This window comes from Phocoena sinus, chromosome 2 (assembly GCF_008692025.1).
Source record: "Phocoena sinus isolate mPhoSin1 chromosome 2, mPhoSin1.pri, whole genome shotgun sequence".
In the NCBI taxonomy this organism is placed as follows: domain Eukaryota; kingdom Metazoa; phylum Chordata; class Mammalia; order Artiodactyla; family Phocoenidae; genus Phocoena; species Phocoena sinus.
Genome location: NC_045764.1, coordinates 37,769,071 through 37,786,065, shown reverse-complemented (window position 1 = coordinate 37,786,065; position 16,995 = coordinate 37,769,071). Strand labels below are relative to the sequence as shown.

Genomic DNA, 16,995 nt, shown 5'->3' with positions numbered 1-16,995 from the left:
TGCAAAGTTCCATCCTGCCTCCTCCAGCTGGCTGGCAGGCTCACAAGTCCTACCGGGCAAAGCTCAGGCAGTAGGTGGTGGAGCCAGCCCAGAACCCAGCCCTCCGCATCAGACACAATGAGGAGTATTAGGGATGGGCTTTGCAGTCCTATCTTTGAAGTTCCCAGCTTTCATCAGTGTCTGAACCTTAACACTATTTCAAGGGAACTTTTATTACTGTCGTTATGAACTGGCCTCAGGTAGGTACCAGCTGCTGCCAGGTGCCAAGGGAGCACTTGCTGGTACCGTAAGGTGGTGCCTTCACTTTGTTTTACAGTGGGGACGTTTTCAGGGCTGAAAGTACTTAGTACATGGAAGATTCTGGAAGAACAACTTTTTCTATCTTTCTATACACAGGTGCAATCCCTTTAATTAAAGGGAGGAAGAGGTGTTTTTTTGATTTTTGTTTTGGTTTTTGTCTCACAGAAACACCTGTGCTGTTTTCAAAGTAGGGTATTGACTGCTTCCTCTTTGCTGAAGAGAAATTCTCCACGGAGAACAAAGCTAAAGGTGTTGGCCATACATAATGCGAGGCTGTAATTTATAGGATACAGCTTCACCCGGGGGAAGAATTTGATGTCTTTAAGAGACACAGAATCATCCAGCACCGGCTGTCCTCATGTGTGGTGTCATATTTATTTTCCAAGTTGGAGTCATCATTTCTTAAGAGAGAGTCAAGGTCCACTGGGGCTGAGGAATGCTCATGGGGGTGGGAAGTCTTCAGGATCCGTGGGCCTGAGCTGGCATGTCCAGCACCCTGTCACTGTGCTACTTGGCATCTTTATGAGGGATGCATGCTAGTGACCCATGCTGTCCGTTTTTGTTTGTTAGGCCAGTGGAAGTGGAAGTGCTTTGAACATCACAGAGTGGCACCCACGGCAAGTTTGCACCTGGCTGTTTGCTGAATGCGTGCATGGATAGGAGGCACCACATAAACGTTTCCCAAATGGATGAATTTTGATCTCTGAGATAGATTTTAAAGCTTTTGATCAGAAAGAGGACTGGAGAAATTTAGACATCTCCCATTGCTCCTCAGGTTTTCCTGATGCTTGAATAATTAAGTCCACGTCCTGTGGGATTTTTCCTTCCTTGGGCTCTAGGTCATCTTACGCAAAGGCCACCTTCTGTTAATGCTACACCTGGTACTCTTAACGCCCTCCTGAGCGTTCCACTCCGTTATCTTCTTGTGTTCTAGCTCATTATCTGGAAAAATTTCTATGTAACATCAGCTAAGTTCTTTTGCTTCAGTTACAGAGCTTGTCAGAATTTCTCTTCCACACCTCTGTTTGGGGGCTTCTATACCTTGGTTGTAAAAATTCATTCCCTGTTGCCAGGTAGATGAACAAATCTCACTCAGCTTGAATTCACTGTCTAAAGAGATGGCCATTGTCCTTTCCTTGATCAGGGACAAAAGTAACATTTGTTTTTTCACACCTCCGGCCCCTCTGCCTGTTCTCATCCCCGCCCTCTACCCCAGCCCCTCCCCCACCATGGCAGTTACTCTAAGGACAGAAATGTTGGGTCCTGACTCTTCTGGGGATTTGGCTCCCTGCTCCTGACTCACCCTTCCTGCACTCACTGGAGGATTTTAATTTCCCTTCACTGGAAACCACCTCTTAGTCCTTGAAAATATTCTTAGGTGGTTTTAAGTGTCTCTGTCCAGTTTTGTTTTGTTCAAATCCAGTTCAGATTTGAATGTCCAACGAATGCACAGTCTCTTGGATCTGTTCCTTTTGTTTTTTAGAAAATAGCTTTTATTGATTTTTTTTCTTGTTACAGAGAGATTTATGATTGTTGCAGAAAATTTAGGAAATAGAAACAAGCAAAAAGAAGAAAATTAAAACCACCTATAATTATTAATATTTCAGTATATGATATACCCTTCCACATATTTAAGCAGTCCCCTAAATTTAGGTTTTTTCCTCTTCTCTCTTATAGAGAATGCTGTGGTGAACATCCTTGGGTATTTTTTGATTATATCCTTGGGATATATTTCTAGCAGGGAATCCACTGGGCCAAGGACACATTCTAAATGCTCTGGATATAGATGGTTAAATTGGCCTCCAGAAATGTCGTGTAGTATTTTTGATTCCTTTTAGGTGAATACTAAGTCTTATTCTTTTAAAAGCTGATTATGCGTTTTTAAGACACCGCTTTTCAACTGTTTCACTCATGTTGGTTAAGAGGCACCGGCCTGGGAAAGGCCTGAGAGACCCGGGGCACAGCTGACCTATGTAGGAGAACCTCCCATCCTTGTCCCTTTGTTTGCAGTGGGCCTCGAGCACTGAGGCTGGAGGCCTTTCTTGTCTCCTCTGCAGGCACCTGCGCAGGCCTGTGGCTCCCCAGGGAAACGCCAGGGGGCCCATCCTTAGGGTGCCTGGGGCAGTGCTGGCTTTGAGGATTCCAGACTCTCTCAGGGAGCTTAGGCTGATCTTTCTTTGAAGAAGATGCTTATAAAATAAACATCCTGCCCTAACTCCATAGACTGAGATTGGTTGGTGTTTGTCGGGGTGGCATGGAGATTTCCTGTGCAGGCTTCAGACACTGTCCCGCGGGTCCTGCCCAGGGGAGTGTCTCTGCCCAGGCCTTCAGCCCTTGCAGCCCAATTCCCAACCATCACTTTGTGGAGGTGGGGGGCTGGCGGGGGAGGGAGGTTTGACGGAATTACTGAGGAAGTAACATTTGCTTGGGCTAAATTGGGCCTTCCTTTCCAGCTCCTAGCTCCCTCTTCCTCCTTTTCTGCTCTCTTCCTCCTCCATACCAGCACATTATTTACGCTGGTTGATGAGGCCTCTGAGGACCTTCCCTACTTCTTAGTTCCTTCTTTCCTCTTGGCTCCTAGTGACACCTAGGCTGCTGCCTACCATCTGGACCTTTCACTTCCTGCTCTTTCCCTGCACCCGCTCTGCTCTGGTTCCCAGCCCCCCATCGATCCCCTGTCCAGGTGGTGCTGTCCCAGCCGAAGCTGGTTCCAGCCTGCCCTCCTTTCTCAGGCCTGGTGGGAAGGCCACAGGGGCTCAGGGAGTCCCAAACTCCCTCCCCACCATCCCCCAGAGACACAGTGTGCCAGCTGCTGCCCGTTGGATTACAGAAAAACAAAAACACAAAACCCAGCCCCTAGAGATGAGGGACATTTCGGTTTCTATGAACTTGATGACTAGTGTGCTGAAAATGGGAGGCATGGGTTGGGAGAGGGAGGCTGGAGGTTCCCCTGGGGTGGGCTTTGTTTAAAATTTAATATGCTCTTTCTTTCTCTCAACAGGCCAGCACGGCTTCTAGCTCCTTTGTCATTTTAGCCCTGTTATCTGTCTGGTGGATGAGATCTCTTATCTGCCAGGTCCTGCCTCTCTTCCCTGAATGGCCCATCCCCATTCCTCAGTCTCTACCCCCTTCCCCCATTTGAGACACAATGTTACAGACCTCATTCTGTAACCTTAGATTCCAATGAAAGTCGTCACCTTGCTTCTTAACTAATTGGTTTGGAGAAAACCAGGGTCCACTTTTAATGATGTTGGACCCACCAAAGGCACAAGAAATGGGCAGCTTTGGTGTCCTGTGAGAGACGGCGTGGCCCCCACCCTTAGCAGTGTGGGAGAGTTGGGTCCAAGAGTGAGGGTCTCGGCTCTGCGTGGCCTGAGATATAGTCGATTGTTTGCTCCCGTGTGTGCTGTAACTTCTGACCTGGCCCTTTCTTGGCCTTAGGAGGCTCTGCAGGACAAAAAGTACGTTAATCACAGAAACACAGAGCTGCTCTTCTCCCCACAGGCAGGGATGGATCTAAAAGATTGCCTGCCATGGAAGTGGGCTCACAGGCAAGGGGAGGACCTTACTGCAAGCCGTGGGACTCAGGATCAGAGGAGCCATGGCCTTCCATCCTGGCTCACCATCTCCTAGTCCTGATGAGTCCCAGCCTTCCCAGCCAAGCCTTGACTTCGTGGCCTGCGAAATGGGTTCATGTGCCTACTTTTCATAGGTGTGCTCTGTGTTGTGTGGTACGTGGTAATCATTGTTACCTGTGGACCACAGGCCTGTGAAGTTGGGGAGAACCCCACACCATCCTGAAAACTCTTTTCTGTTATAAACCTCCCTGTGTCATTTCTTTATTTCTTCATTCAATCAGCAAACATTTCCCAAGCACCTACTAAACTCTGATATAAAGGGGAATGGCATGGTCTTTGTTCCCAGCAGGCCCTCAGCCAGAAGGGATATGGGATATGCAGACAAGAGCACAGGAAATTCGCTCTTTGGACGTGGTGAAGGTGCAGAGGAGTGCAGGGAAGACTGGTGGAGGTGGTGTTTCACTGAGTCTCAGCAGACAAGGGAAGCAGGGGCATTCCATTAGGGGACTAGAATATACAAAGGCAGAAAGTACAGGCACATTCAAAGAGTCAGTGGTGGTTTGGTGTGGATGGGAGGGAGGGTGTAGAGGTGTCATGGTAGAAGATGGAGCTGGAGGGGCCAATCTGGGAATGTGTCCAAAGACTTGAACTTCATCCAGAGGCCTGGGGGAGCCACCAGTGGGTTCTGAGCAAAGAAAGAACGTGACAGATCACTCTGGCATAAGCCAGGGCACTCGGAGCTTATGCTGTTATTCCATGTGGGGAAATCCTCTCGGAAAAATTGATCTGAGGGTTGAGAAATCCCTCAGAGGAATAAGTATAGCACTTTTGCTTGAATTCCTTCTCACTTCAACTAAAATTTCTGCTCTGCACCAGCTGTTTACAGATAATGTATAAAAGTACGTTTTCTGTGCTTGACCATGTTTCTTAGAACTCACCAAGAAATAACCCCAAGTAAAAATTTCCCACTGAGGTGTATTCTCAACACACATAGTTACTGAATTGAAAATGTAGGAAGGACTTCTGAAATGTTGCATAAGATCTTCAGGATGGGTTTCCTCAATCCCAGCAAGGGAAGGAGAAAGAGGACCAATGTTTGTTGACCACCTGCTCCGGGCCAGACACTGGGCTAGACTCTTCTAATTCAATGACTCTGTAAGAAACAGCATTCCTGACCCGTTTTAACATTTTTTAAAAAAAATTATTTTTGGCTACATTGGATCTTCATTGCTGCATGTGGGCTTTCTCTAGTTGCAGCTAGCGGGCACTACTCTCTGTTGCGGTGCACGTGCTTCTCATTTCGGTGGCTTCTCGTTGCGGAGCATGGTCTCTAGGCATGTGGGCTTCAGTAGTTGTGATGCACGGGCTTAGTTGCTCCATGGCACGTGGGATCTTCCTGGACCAGGGATCGAACCCATGTCCCCTGGTTTGGCAGGCAGATTCTTAACACTGCGCCACCAGGGAAGTCCTCCTGACCCATTTTGGAGGCAGAGAAACTGAGGTTCATGAAGGCAGCCACTTTCCCAAGGCCTTGCGCCTGTAAGGGATGGTAGCAGGATTTGAACCAGGTATGATTGAATCCAGAGTTCACACTCCATTCATTGAACCTCTCTGCCACCTAACTCCCAAGACACCCCAGAAAAGTAAAGCAAGAGATGCAGAGGTGGGTCAGATGAGCCGCTGGAGAGCCTATTGGTTTCTAGGCAAAAATTAGAGCTGAAACACTTGCCCACTCCCATTCTCCCCCAGCAAGTTCTGGGGGCTGATGCACTGGTAGCACCCCTCCCCTGAAGAGCATTCTTCCAAAGGGCAATGGCTACATTCTGATTTGGGCGATTCATTCCACTGTGTAGACACTGCATGGAGCAGAGGGCAGGAAGTTGGTACCTGTAAGTGGCATCAGGATGAAACATAGACATACTTGAAGGTCACTGCCCAGAACAGCCAGGGTGGTGGGCAGAGCTGCCTGGATATAGGAAGCCACAGGGGTGGGGGGCGAAAGTTTGTCGAGAAAGAGACAAGAGATATTCCCAAGGGACAAGCCACTCCTGGGGTGCTCGGCACACGCCAGCATCTTTTTGCCTGTCGCTGCACTTCCTCTGGCCCTTGCCATCTTTGCTTGGCCATCTTAATACATTCCCTGTGGGTCAGGATTCTCTTCTGTGAGTTTCTAAGAGTCTCCCCAGACTCGCCGGGGCTCAGTGGAAGCCAGCCGAGGCATCCGTCTTCTAGCAGAGGACTTGGGTGAGCGAGGATGGAGGACAGAGAAACAGAGCAGAAAGACCCCAGTGTAAGATGACTCCTAGTAAAGGTAATAAACGCAGGGCCAGGGCGCCTGTGTGGTATCTTTGCCAGTCGCACGCTTGTGAAATGCTTCTGAAACCATGGGTCTCCCAAGCCTCTCCCTTAGCTTCCCTCCCTGTTTTCTCCTCCGTCCCAGAGCAGGCTTCTGGACATCTCTGGAGTTTATTGCCCCACACACAGAGTGCGCAGCTCGTGGGAACATGGCTGCCCCCTCTCCAGAGCTGCTGGTGTTGGGCTGAGTGGCAGGAGCTGGGGGTACAGCCACCTTGTCCATTTCCAGGGGCCAGAGCTCCTCTGGATTCACACGGGCTCTGCAGTTGACCTTGGGCTGAAAATGCCATTTTGGAAGCGGGCCTCAGAGATCGTGTTGAGGTAGAAAGGAAATAAAAGCCTGCACGCATCAGTTGCAGTAGTTGGATTTCACTCTTTCCCTCTGAGGGAAAACTCTTCTGTGACAGTAATGGGGGGATGGTCATTAGCATGAGGAGCATGGAGGAACGAGGGTGGTGCTCCTGGGGGCCCCTGGGGAGTGAATCCCCTCCCACAGGGCAGACCTCCACAGCCTGAGTGCCTGTGGGCTCCTCGCAGGGCCACTGTCTTCAGGTGTGGACACTGTTTGGGGTCCAAATCCAGTTATCCCTCAAGTTCTGCCTGGTGACTTCTTAACTCTCTGGCCAGGGGGAGCTTTGCAAAGACAAAGCTCAGAGCAAGCATTTCTGTTACCAAACGTTTAAAGAAATCTTATTATGAAAATAGTAAATCTTATGCCTATATAGAAAAGTTGAAGATACAGAAAATTGTAAAGAAAATTAAAATTGCCCATAATCTCACCCCTTAGAAATTACCAACCCTGTTTAGTACCTTTATATATTTCTTCACAGTCTTTTTCCATGCACATAGGTAAATATATTGTATTTTAAACTGGTTACAAACACCCTGAACTTTATATCCTTTTTCATTTGACATAACATTATGGCAAGCAAAAACTTTTCAAAAGCACTTGGGCTTTGCAAGCGAGCATATGCTCTGCAAATATTTCTGTCAGCCACCAGTAACCAACTGTAAGAACTCACGGTCTACCCAAAACAGAAGTTGTGCCAGTCAGAGAGTCCTGTGATCACCATGCAGTAAACCTTGCCAAAATATTATAAATTTAAACATACTAGAACTAAAGCCTAACCACTTGAAAAAATGTAAAACTCTCCTAGATTGCTGTTGGGTCAAGGAAGAAGTAAAGAACATAGTGACAAATATTTAGAAAGCATTGAAAACCAGAGTGCCACATAACCAAACCTATGGGAGACATCTGGCACTATTCTCATTGCCTTAAATGTTTTTATTATTAAAAGGGGAGAGAGAAAAAGAGAATAAATAAACCAAGCATTCAGCCTGAGATCTTAGAGGGAAAAAAAGAATAAAAAACAGCCCCTAAGGAAAATGGGAAAGATAAAAAGTAAAGATAAAGGCAGAAATAAATGAATTAGAAAATAGAAATACAGTGAAATTAGCAAGTATATCCAAGAGCTGATTCTGTTTTTAAACAAACAGTAAAGTGGCCTAACCTTTGGCAGATCTATTTGAAAAATAAAAGAGAGAAAAGAAAAAAAATAATAGGAATGAGAAAGGGGACATTGCAATAGGTAGAGAGGTTTTAAAAAATAAAAATATGTGCACACTAGGCTTAAATTTGAAAATCTCATTTAAACAAATGCTTTTCTGAAAATGTATATGTTGTTAATTGAGAAAAATTTGCAATCATCATCAACTACTGCCCCCTCTACCTAAAGAAGACACCAGTGCCAAGTGTTTTTGCTAGGTAATTGTTTTAGATTTGATAATACTGATAATGTTAAGCTATTCCATGGCTTAGCAAAAGATGGAGAGCTCTCCAATTCATTCTTCAAAGCAAAATCAGCCTGATATTAAACATGGCAAAGAGACCACATTAAAGAATGAAAATGCTGTGTCGGAAATAGAATTCAATAATATGTTAAACCAGTCATCCACCATAACCCAGTGGGGCAAGTGGGGGGGAATTGTCAATATTAGGAAAGCTTAATATAGTAACTGCGTCATGCTAATGGGTTAAAGAAGTAAAATCAGATTGATTCCAATATATGCAGGGGGATAATTGATTAAAATCGAACATCCATTTCTAACTAATCAATACACCAAAAAAGGAATAGAAGGCTGCATTCTCAGCTTGATTAAGGATATCAATTTCAAACCAATAGCCAATGTTAATTAACTGAGAAACACTAGAAGCATTCCTGTTGAAACCAGTAACAAAATAAGGAGGCCTGCTATCACCATCACTGTTTAACATGGCTTTTAAAATGCTAGTCACCAGGATAATACTGAAACAGAAATATAAAGGAGTAAACATAACAGTATGTACAATTTACTCTATAACAAATTTTGGGCTGGAGGTTGATTTCCAAAGTTGAGAAATAAAAAAAGTCATCAAAAAATTCAACAGATTTGACTACCTTTAAAAAATTATAACTGCTATGTAAATTCTACAAAACAATTGAGAGCTGCGGGGAAAAGAGCTTCTCATGAGACACTTGAAGGGTTAATATTTTAATTCTACCAAGAACCTATACATATTAGTTTTAAAAATCAAGATTTAAACTTGAAGACAAAGTGAACAAACTATATTAATAATCAGCAAATAAACACCCAACCCAAAGAAATGCCAGATGGTATGCTCCATGAGGTCAGGGACCAGGTCAACTCACTGCATGACAGATACTGTATTGAAGTAATATTTGTTGACTGTGTTGAATTAATATCTGTTGAACAAATAAATGGATGCAATGCAAATTTTTAAAGCATGTTACCATTTTTTACCTTTTAAATTAGCAAGAGGTTTTTTCCCCCAAGGTTTTATTATGAAAATTTTCAAATATATAGAAAAGTTGAAAAGATAGTACAGTAAATACTCGTACACCCGACTAGATATAACAGAAGTGAACATTTGCCATATTTGCTTAATTTGTACATGTGTATGTTTTTATCCTGAACCATTTTTTAAGTAAATTGCAGAGCACATATCACTTCTCCCCTGAATACTTCAGCTTGCAAATGCTAAGTCTCCCAGAATTTAGCAATCTGTATGAAGGGTTTGGGGAGCTGGCACACCATGCTCTGTGGGTTTCTCTGCAGATTGCCCTAGTCCTTGAGAAGGCACTCAGGAGTCATAGTCATGACCTTGTGATATATGAGAGAAAAGAAGGCACACATCTATTGAGTATCAGGCCCCTTGCTTGGTGTTTTACTGATGGTCTCCTGTTAAATCCTCTCCACAACTGTATGATGGAGGTGTTATGCCCATTTGGGGGGAAATTGAAGTTCAAAGAGGTTAAGTAACTTGCCCAAGTTCACACAGTGGCATTATTCAACCAGACCCATCTGACACCTTCAAATTACATAGCATTTGCCTCTTCCCTCTATCTTTCTGCATGAGTGCCTGAAGGCATTTTGTGGGCAGTGTGGACAAATTGGAAGCAACCTGAATGTCCTTCACTGCAAGAATGGGCAGGCGAATGGTGATCTGTGCACTCTTCTGAATGTTCTGTGTTTATGAACATGGATTATTGATTATGAACATGAAACATGGAAACTTGCCAGTGTCATCCAGGGAAAATAAGCAGGACACCAGATTGTACACACCATGGTCAAAACCATGTGAAAAGGGCTTCCCTGGTGGCTCAGTGGTTAAGAATCTGCCTGCCAATGCAGGGGACGCGCCTTCGAGCCCTGGTCAGGGAAGATCCCACATGCCGCAGAGTAACAAAGCCTGAGCGCCACAACTACTGAAGCCAGCGCGCCTAGAGCCCATGCTCCACAACAAGAGAAGCCACTACAATCAGAAGCCCGCGCACCGCAACAAAGAGTAGCCCCCACTTGCCGCAACTAGAGAAAGCCCGCGTGCAGCAACAAAGACCCAAGGCAGCCAAAAATAAATTAAAAAAAAAAAAAACAGGGCTTCCCTGGTGGCGCAGTGGTTGAGAGAGTCCGCCTGCTGATGCAGGGGACACGGGTTCATGCCCTGGTCTGGGAAGATCCCACATGCCGCGGAGCAGCTGGGCCGGTGAGCCATGGCTGCTGGGCCTGCGTGTCTGGAGCCTGTGCTCCACAGCGGGAGAGGCCACAACAGTGAGAGGCCCACGTACCACAAAAACAAACAAACAAAATGTGAAAACCGTACGCTTGAAGAAGACGAGGAAGAAATACATAAGAAGCGGTTGAGTTAGGATGAGAAGGAGTATTAATTTTTTTCACTTCCATCTTTTTCAAACTCTTTGTAGTGGGTGGTTTTATTAACTTTACGATAGAAATTTTAATCAAAAACAATTTATACCCACTTTATAGTTTCGTAAGCTCATGGCAGGGGAAGGCTCTGCTCTCTTTATTGCTGTTCTTTTGTCCAGTGCCCAGCGCCATGCCCGGCATATTATGGACATAATAAATGTTCTGGACGAGTGCCCACTGCAAAACCTCTCAGAGGAGCTCAGCCCAGGGACATGTTTGCAGAGAACTTCCGCCAGCCAGCTGGTCTCCCCAATAACAAGCGCAAGCCAGGTGTGTGTCATGGGGTGGGATATTTGAAGGGTGGTTAGCTCTCCCGGCCCATAACAAAAGTCTCCACCAAGGCACAAAGACTATTCTGGCCACTCAGCATGTCCAGGGCATTTAGTGCTAATAAGAACCATCTGGAATAAACAAATTCCAGCTCACATGGAAACAGATTTTATGTCATCTCGGACTTTCAAAATTGATAATGATTATCTGAACAGTTATTACTTATTAAGTGCTTACTAGAGACCAGGCTAAATGTGCTTACAAAGCCATTCCCTCATTTAATTTTCACAACAGCCATGAGAATAAGCAAGTATTATCTCCATTTTATGGATGAGGAAACTGAGACACAGAGGACAGAGGCATGAGTCCCAGGGCAAGTCTTGGTTTCACCAAGAACTTGACTTTCTGCAAAATCACAAGCCTTCTGGGCTTTAATAACCTGGTCTACGAACAACAGCTGACACTAGTTGAGAGTGTGCTATGTGCCAGGCCCAGCTAAGTGGAGAATATGAGACCACCTTCAACCAACCAACAAATAAATAAACTGAATTTATTCCGTGGGTCTCTGTATGCCAGGGCTTTACGTAGCACTTGCCTCAGTGGAATAAACCCAGTTGGTTTTGTTTGGGCTTGTTTTACTTTCCCAAGACCAAATCTTTTGGGCCACTGGTCACACCCCTTCACTCCTGGTTCTTACGCAGGAGGGCACCTTCAGTGGCCACACCGTTTGTTATTCCCTGCTGGGGAGCTGGTTAAAATGCAGTTCCCTGTGTCCAGCCCCAAGTCCCCAGGATCTGGGCGGGACCCAAGCATCTGCATGTCCGTAATGCCTTCAGGTGGTTCCCAGCTGCCAGTCTTGTTACGGCCAACATGGGCCAACTGAACTGTTGAAGCGGCCTTTATCTTTTTAGATTTAACCTATTAATGCTTCGGCTGGTATAAACTAAAGCCCGTTTTCATCTGTAGGAACCCATTGGAGCTATGACCATGGTTAAGGACTGCAAATTTTGTGCTCTGTTCTGAGCACTTGTGAATTTCTCATTGACAGAACATTTTCTTCACACCTCAGCTTCATGGAACTCAGCAGGTCACGTGTCGTTGAATGTAAATTCCAAGAACACTTAAGGAACTTAAATGTATTATTTTCCATTTTTAAGAGAGAGGAGAGGCAGGAGAGATGACTGTGGAAAATCAAACACCCCCAAACAGTGGAGATTAAGAGCGCATGTTTGAAATATTAAGAAAGGGCAAATTTGAGGCTCTCTTACCCATGGGTAGAATTTTAATCTAAGAGGAAAGATACACCTCTGCATTAAAAAATTTTGAATTTATAAACACTGTCATACATTCTTAGGCCAGCGCCACACAGAAGGATGGGCCGTGGACCGATGCTAGCCGGCCAAGAGAAATTGAGAATGAGGCTTAGAAACTTTTATAGTTTAATGTTGCCATGACGACATCCAGGTGGGTGATCAGCAGCTCCATCTTGATCAGGGTGTGGACCAGGGTGGGCATCACTGACTTCATGTGACAGGTCGAGGGACCAGGAGCTGCCTGTTAGTCCTTCCAGGGATTCAAATAAAACTGATCTTCCAAGGTTTCCCTGGTGGTGCAGTGGTTAAGAATCCGCCTGCCAATGCAGGGGACACGGGTTCGAGCCCTGGTCCGGGAAGATCCCACATGCCGCAGAGCAACTAAGCCCGCAAGCCACAACTACTGAGCCCACGTGCCACAACTACTGAGCCTATGTGACGCATCTACTGAAGCCCCCTTACTCTAGAGCCCGCGCTCCACAACAAGAGAAGCCACCACAATGCGAAGCCTGTGCACCGCAACAAAGAGTAGCCCCCGCTCGCCGCAACTAGAGAAAGCCCCGCGTGCAGCAACGAAGACCCAACGCAGCCCAAAGTAATAAATAAAAAAAGAAGTAAATAAAATAAAACAGATCTTCCAATGCAGAGAGTTTGAGAAGCACTGGCTATGTTAAAAGATGTGCTCTTAAGTTGAAGAAGTGGAAAGCAGAAGAAGAGTCGGGGGAGAGGCAGAAGACTTCTCACCCCCACCCTCCAAAGCCCAAGAGGCCAGTTCATGCAGAAGGGGGTCCACTGCCACACCAGCTGACTCCTCTATTTTGAGCCCTTCCTCTCGTGCCATAGGATTCCTGTAAACCCTGGTCGTGGAGCCTGGGGGAGAGATTGGTTGGTCCAGGGTGGTGGAGCAAGGTGGCTTAAGGGGTGGCCGTCGGAGTCCTGCCAAGCCTGGCCTTGGAAACTTGGGCACCACTAGCTGTGACTTTGGTCCTCTCCCTTTGCTCTGCACCTCAGAGTTCAGAAAATGGGGAATGACAGTCCCTCCTGGAAAGGTTTTCGTGCAAGATAGAAATGAGATAACACACACGAGGGGCTCCGCACACCGTCTGCACTTGGGAAAGGGAGGGTGCTCTGTGTTGTTTTGTCTAGGGTATTTGAAAAAGTGGCTGCATTGTGGGTCTCCAGGAAGTTGCCAGCTGCCCTCCCTGTTTCTGAATTCCTGTGTGTGTGTTTTCTGTGCTCTTGGTGGTGGTGGTGGTGGTGGAGTTGTCAGGAAATAACCATCAGTTTCCTGCTGATTAATTCGGTTCCTGGCGGGCCCTCCCTCTCAGGCCTGGCCTCCTGCTTCCTCGGCTTGCTCTCCTGGCCCCTTCTGAGAGGCCTGTCTGCCCTTGGCCCGGACACCCTGCAGGCCTGCTGAGGCTGGCTTTGTCCTGGCCGTGGGCAGGGTGCCGGTGTCCAGCTGCCTCTGGTTTTGCCTGCAGGTGTGTTTCCTTTGCACACCTGGCACCTGCGGGGACTTAAGCCCCTTCCAAGTTACCCTCCAGATTGGGCTTGAGAGGTTTTGATGATGTGAGCTACAAGCCCTTGGAAATGATGCTGCTAGGGTCCTCTGCCCCTTCAGGAGAGGAGGCCTGATGGCAGGGGCCTCGGGAAGAACCCCAGGCTGGGGCAGCAGACCCCAAGTTTTCCCTGCTGGCGCGAGGGGAGCCTGCAGGGACTCTGCCTTTGGTCTTCAGAAAGGAGATGCTGGCAGGGAGAGAGGCCAGTATAGTGTTGGGATTTGGGGGTCCCTGGCCTGCTTCTTGGCCCTTGAGTGAAGGACCAGCAGAGAAGGCGAGCACTAGTAGGGGAGGGACCTGGGCTTGGCCGTGGTGTTGAGCTGGGTCTGCCTCAGCACTTCACTTGGAGACCTGGTGACCCTACAGTGGTCTCTCGAATAATGTGGGAGCCACAGCACAAGGCATAGTCGTGGTCCCAAACAACCCAGATGGCATCCGCCACGGTGGAGGATCCGGAGGCGAGGAGGTCCTGATGCCTCCTCAGCCGCCAACCACCTGGAAGGCAGGTCTCCCGGGACTGGGCTGGTTTTGTCAGGCTGGCTGTCAGCCTCAGCAGGGCCATGCTTTCTGCACGCAGTGCCGAGGTCAGGACCCCTTGGTGCCTGGTGTGTAGCAGACACTCACAATCTCTCTTTTTTTTTTTTTTTTGCGGTACGCGGGCCTGTCACTGCTGTGGCCTCTCCGCTGCGGAGCAACAGGCTCCAGACACGCAGGCTCAGCGGCCATGGCCCATGGGCCCAGCCGCTCCGCGGCATGTGGGATCCTCCCGGACCAGGGCACGAACCCACGTCCCCTGCATCGGCAGGCAGACCCTCAACCACTGCGCCACCAGGGAAGCCCCAATCTCTTTTTTTAAAAAATATTTATTTATTTATTTGGCTGCGCCGGGTCTTAGTTGTGGCACGCAGGATCTTCGTTGCGGCACGCGTGTGGGATCTAGTTCCCTGACCAGGGATCGAACCCGGGCCCCCTGCATTGGGAGCATGGAGTCTTAACTGCTGGACCACCAGGGAAGTCCCCCTCTCAGCCTCTTGAACGCTTACACTTACAGCACACGCACAGGCACAGCTCCGCGCACATTTCACCAGAGTCAGGCTCTTCAGCTGAGGTGGGGAGCCCTGTGCTTACTATTACCTGGTGGCTGAGTCAACAACGCTGGGCGAGTATTTGGTTAGCAAACAGGGAGAGCAGCCAGAGCCGGCCCCCGGCCTTCCTGCTTCTGCCTTTGTAGCAAAACGTCCTTTGGAAAGGTCAGCCAGAACTGGCTACATAATTTGCACAGGGCCTGGTGCAAAATGGAAATGAGGGCCCCTTGTTTGAGAATTAGTACAAATTCCTAGACGGCCACAGCAGAGCATGATGCCTGGGGCCCCATGGGATGGCACCCTGAGGTCAGCGTTGCCCAGCCTTGTGAACTTCTGTGTGAGGCTTCTCTTGGGTAGAGGAGGGACTTTACATCCAAACCAGCTGCGAGTTCTGAGACACGCTGTCCCCACTCTGCCCCATGGGCAGCTCTTCTCAAGGGTCGGAGTGACTCCCACTTCAACTTCTCTTTTCTGTTCCTGCAGCCCCTGCTTCCCCCTTTCTCTGTAACCTGAGAAAGCTCTGAGACCCTCCCTCCCTCCCTCCCATCCCTCCTTCTTCTTTCTCTCCTCCCCTCCATCCTTGCTGCCCTCCCCCCTCCCTCCACCTCTATTTCTCTCTTCCTCCTTCCATTGCTTTTATCTGGGGGAAAACCCTTCCCATGTTTGCTGTATAACATTTTCCACCCATTCATTTGGTGCCGTTTGAGTTCAATGTCCCTTTGAAGGGCAAAGGGAGAGTGCTCCTTGGATTTCCAAAGCCTCTCTCTGGAGTGGTCCAAGCAAGCATCTTCCCCCACCAAGGGATGACGGACGTCCCTTCAGTGGCCTCTGGTTCTGTCCAGATGGTCTCTGCCCACTGGGAGCCTGGGATGAATTCTCACTGTTAGCATTCGTCACTCACTGCCTCCACCCCACAGTCAGCTATCAGCAGTACTGGTCACAGTGGAAAGAAAGCCTGCTCCGTTCTTCCTCGTGACACGCATGAGCCCTGGGGACAGACCTGGCCATGGCTCCCAAGGCAGCAGCTGCCACGCTTCCATGCAGGCCTGGAGCTGGGGGGCAGGGTGCTACAAGGGGTTAAGTAGATAAGCCCAGTGGGACACTGTCCTGGCCTTCCCTCACCGTCTCCACACAGTAACCAGAAGGATTTTCGAAACAGCCATCGGATCATGATATATCCTCTCCTAAAAGCCCCTCTGGTTTCCCGATGCCTGTGAAAGGCACCAGATCCTATGTGTGGCCTTCACGGCCTTGCCCTCCGGAGAGGCAGGCAGCCTGGGGTTCTAAAGGGACACTTGAGCCACAAGTGTCTTGAAGAATGCAAGAAGTCTCAGATGGTGGGGAGAAGGAGAGGGATGGCAGACTTCCGAAGGTGGGCATCAGGAACAGCTGGGGGTGGGGAGGGGCAGCGGGACTGAATTAAAAGTCTGGCTCAGTTCTAAGGACCTGGTCCCCTGGGAGATGGACTCCACCCTGGTCACATTTAGATCATCAGAGGGGCTTTTAAAAATTACCAGTCTCTGGAGGTGGACCATCCTGGGTGTTTGCGTTTGTCCCCCAGGGCCACAAGTCCAGGAATCGCTTATGAACACTTTGGGAAGGCGGCAGGAGGCAGTTGCCAGACTTGCCCAGCACAGGAATGCTCTAGGATTTTTCTCCGTTGATGGGAAGGCTGTCTTTTTCACCCAGCTCTAAGCCCTGACCAGGATGAACTACGGGAGCACTAAGCAGATATGGGACCCCTAGAGAGTCAGCTGGAAGGGACCTCCTTCAGAAGGGGAAACTGAGGCCTGATCACCAGTGAGTACCACCCCTGGGCAGCAGAGCCAGGAGTTTCAGGCCACCACCTGGCTAGGTGAGGGCTAACTAGAACGTTACAGTCAGAATGATCTCCAACAGGTGTGCTGTGGTTCTAACGGATAGAGCATCTTTGGCATTCATAATCCCCACAGTCTGCATCCTTGTCTTCTGCCCGCAAAGAACTCGGGATCTGGGGAGTGATGGGCCCAGGCATAAAGTACTACAATCTGGATGTTGCGTTTCCAGACCTGTAGGGAGATAGGTTTGAGGGAGAAGGTCCCCCCTTCCTCCAGGGGAAGACTCGATGAGGAAGCAGAGAAGCAAGTGAGGACCTGACAGTGTCTACCCTCCTTGACCCACAGGCCTGGCTTGCCTGCCAACATGCTGAGCTGAGTGCTGGAGCCACTAAGCCGTGCCCAGGTATTGATTTCCCCTTAGCCCTCAGGCACCTGGGCGGGGCAGGGCTGTG

At 48.3% G+C, this 16,995-nt stretch overlaps 1 protein-coding gene across 6 annotated transcripts in view; it reads left to right on the top strand.

The window, feature by feature from the left end:
* Nucleotides 1–16,995, top strand: part of ZNF710 (zinc finger protein 710) — a 66,634-nt gene that overhangs the window by 13,432 nt on the left and 36,207 nt on the right. The window contains exon 3 of one of the 6 annotated variants that reach the window (XM_032622031.1): nucleotides 16,889–16,946. The exons of the other annotated variants lie outside the window; for them this stretch is intronic. The gene's annotated coding sequence lies outside the window, so the exon portion shown is untranslated. The remainder of the gene's footprint in view (nucleotides 1–16,888; nucleotides 16,947–16,995) is intronic. 6 annotated transcript variants of the gene reach the window in all.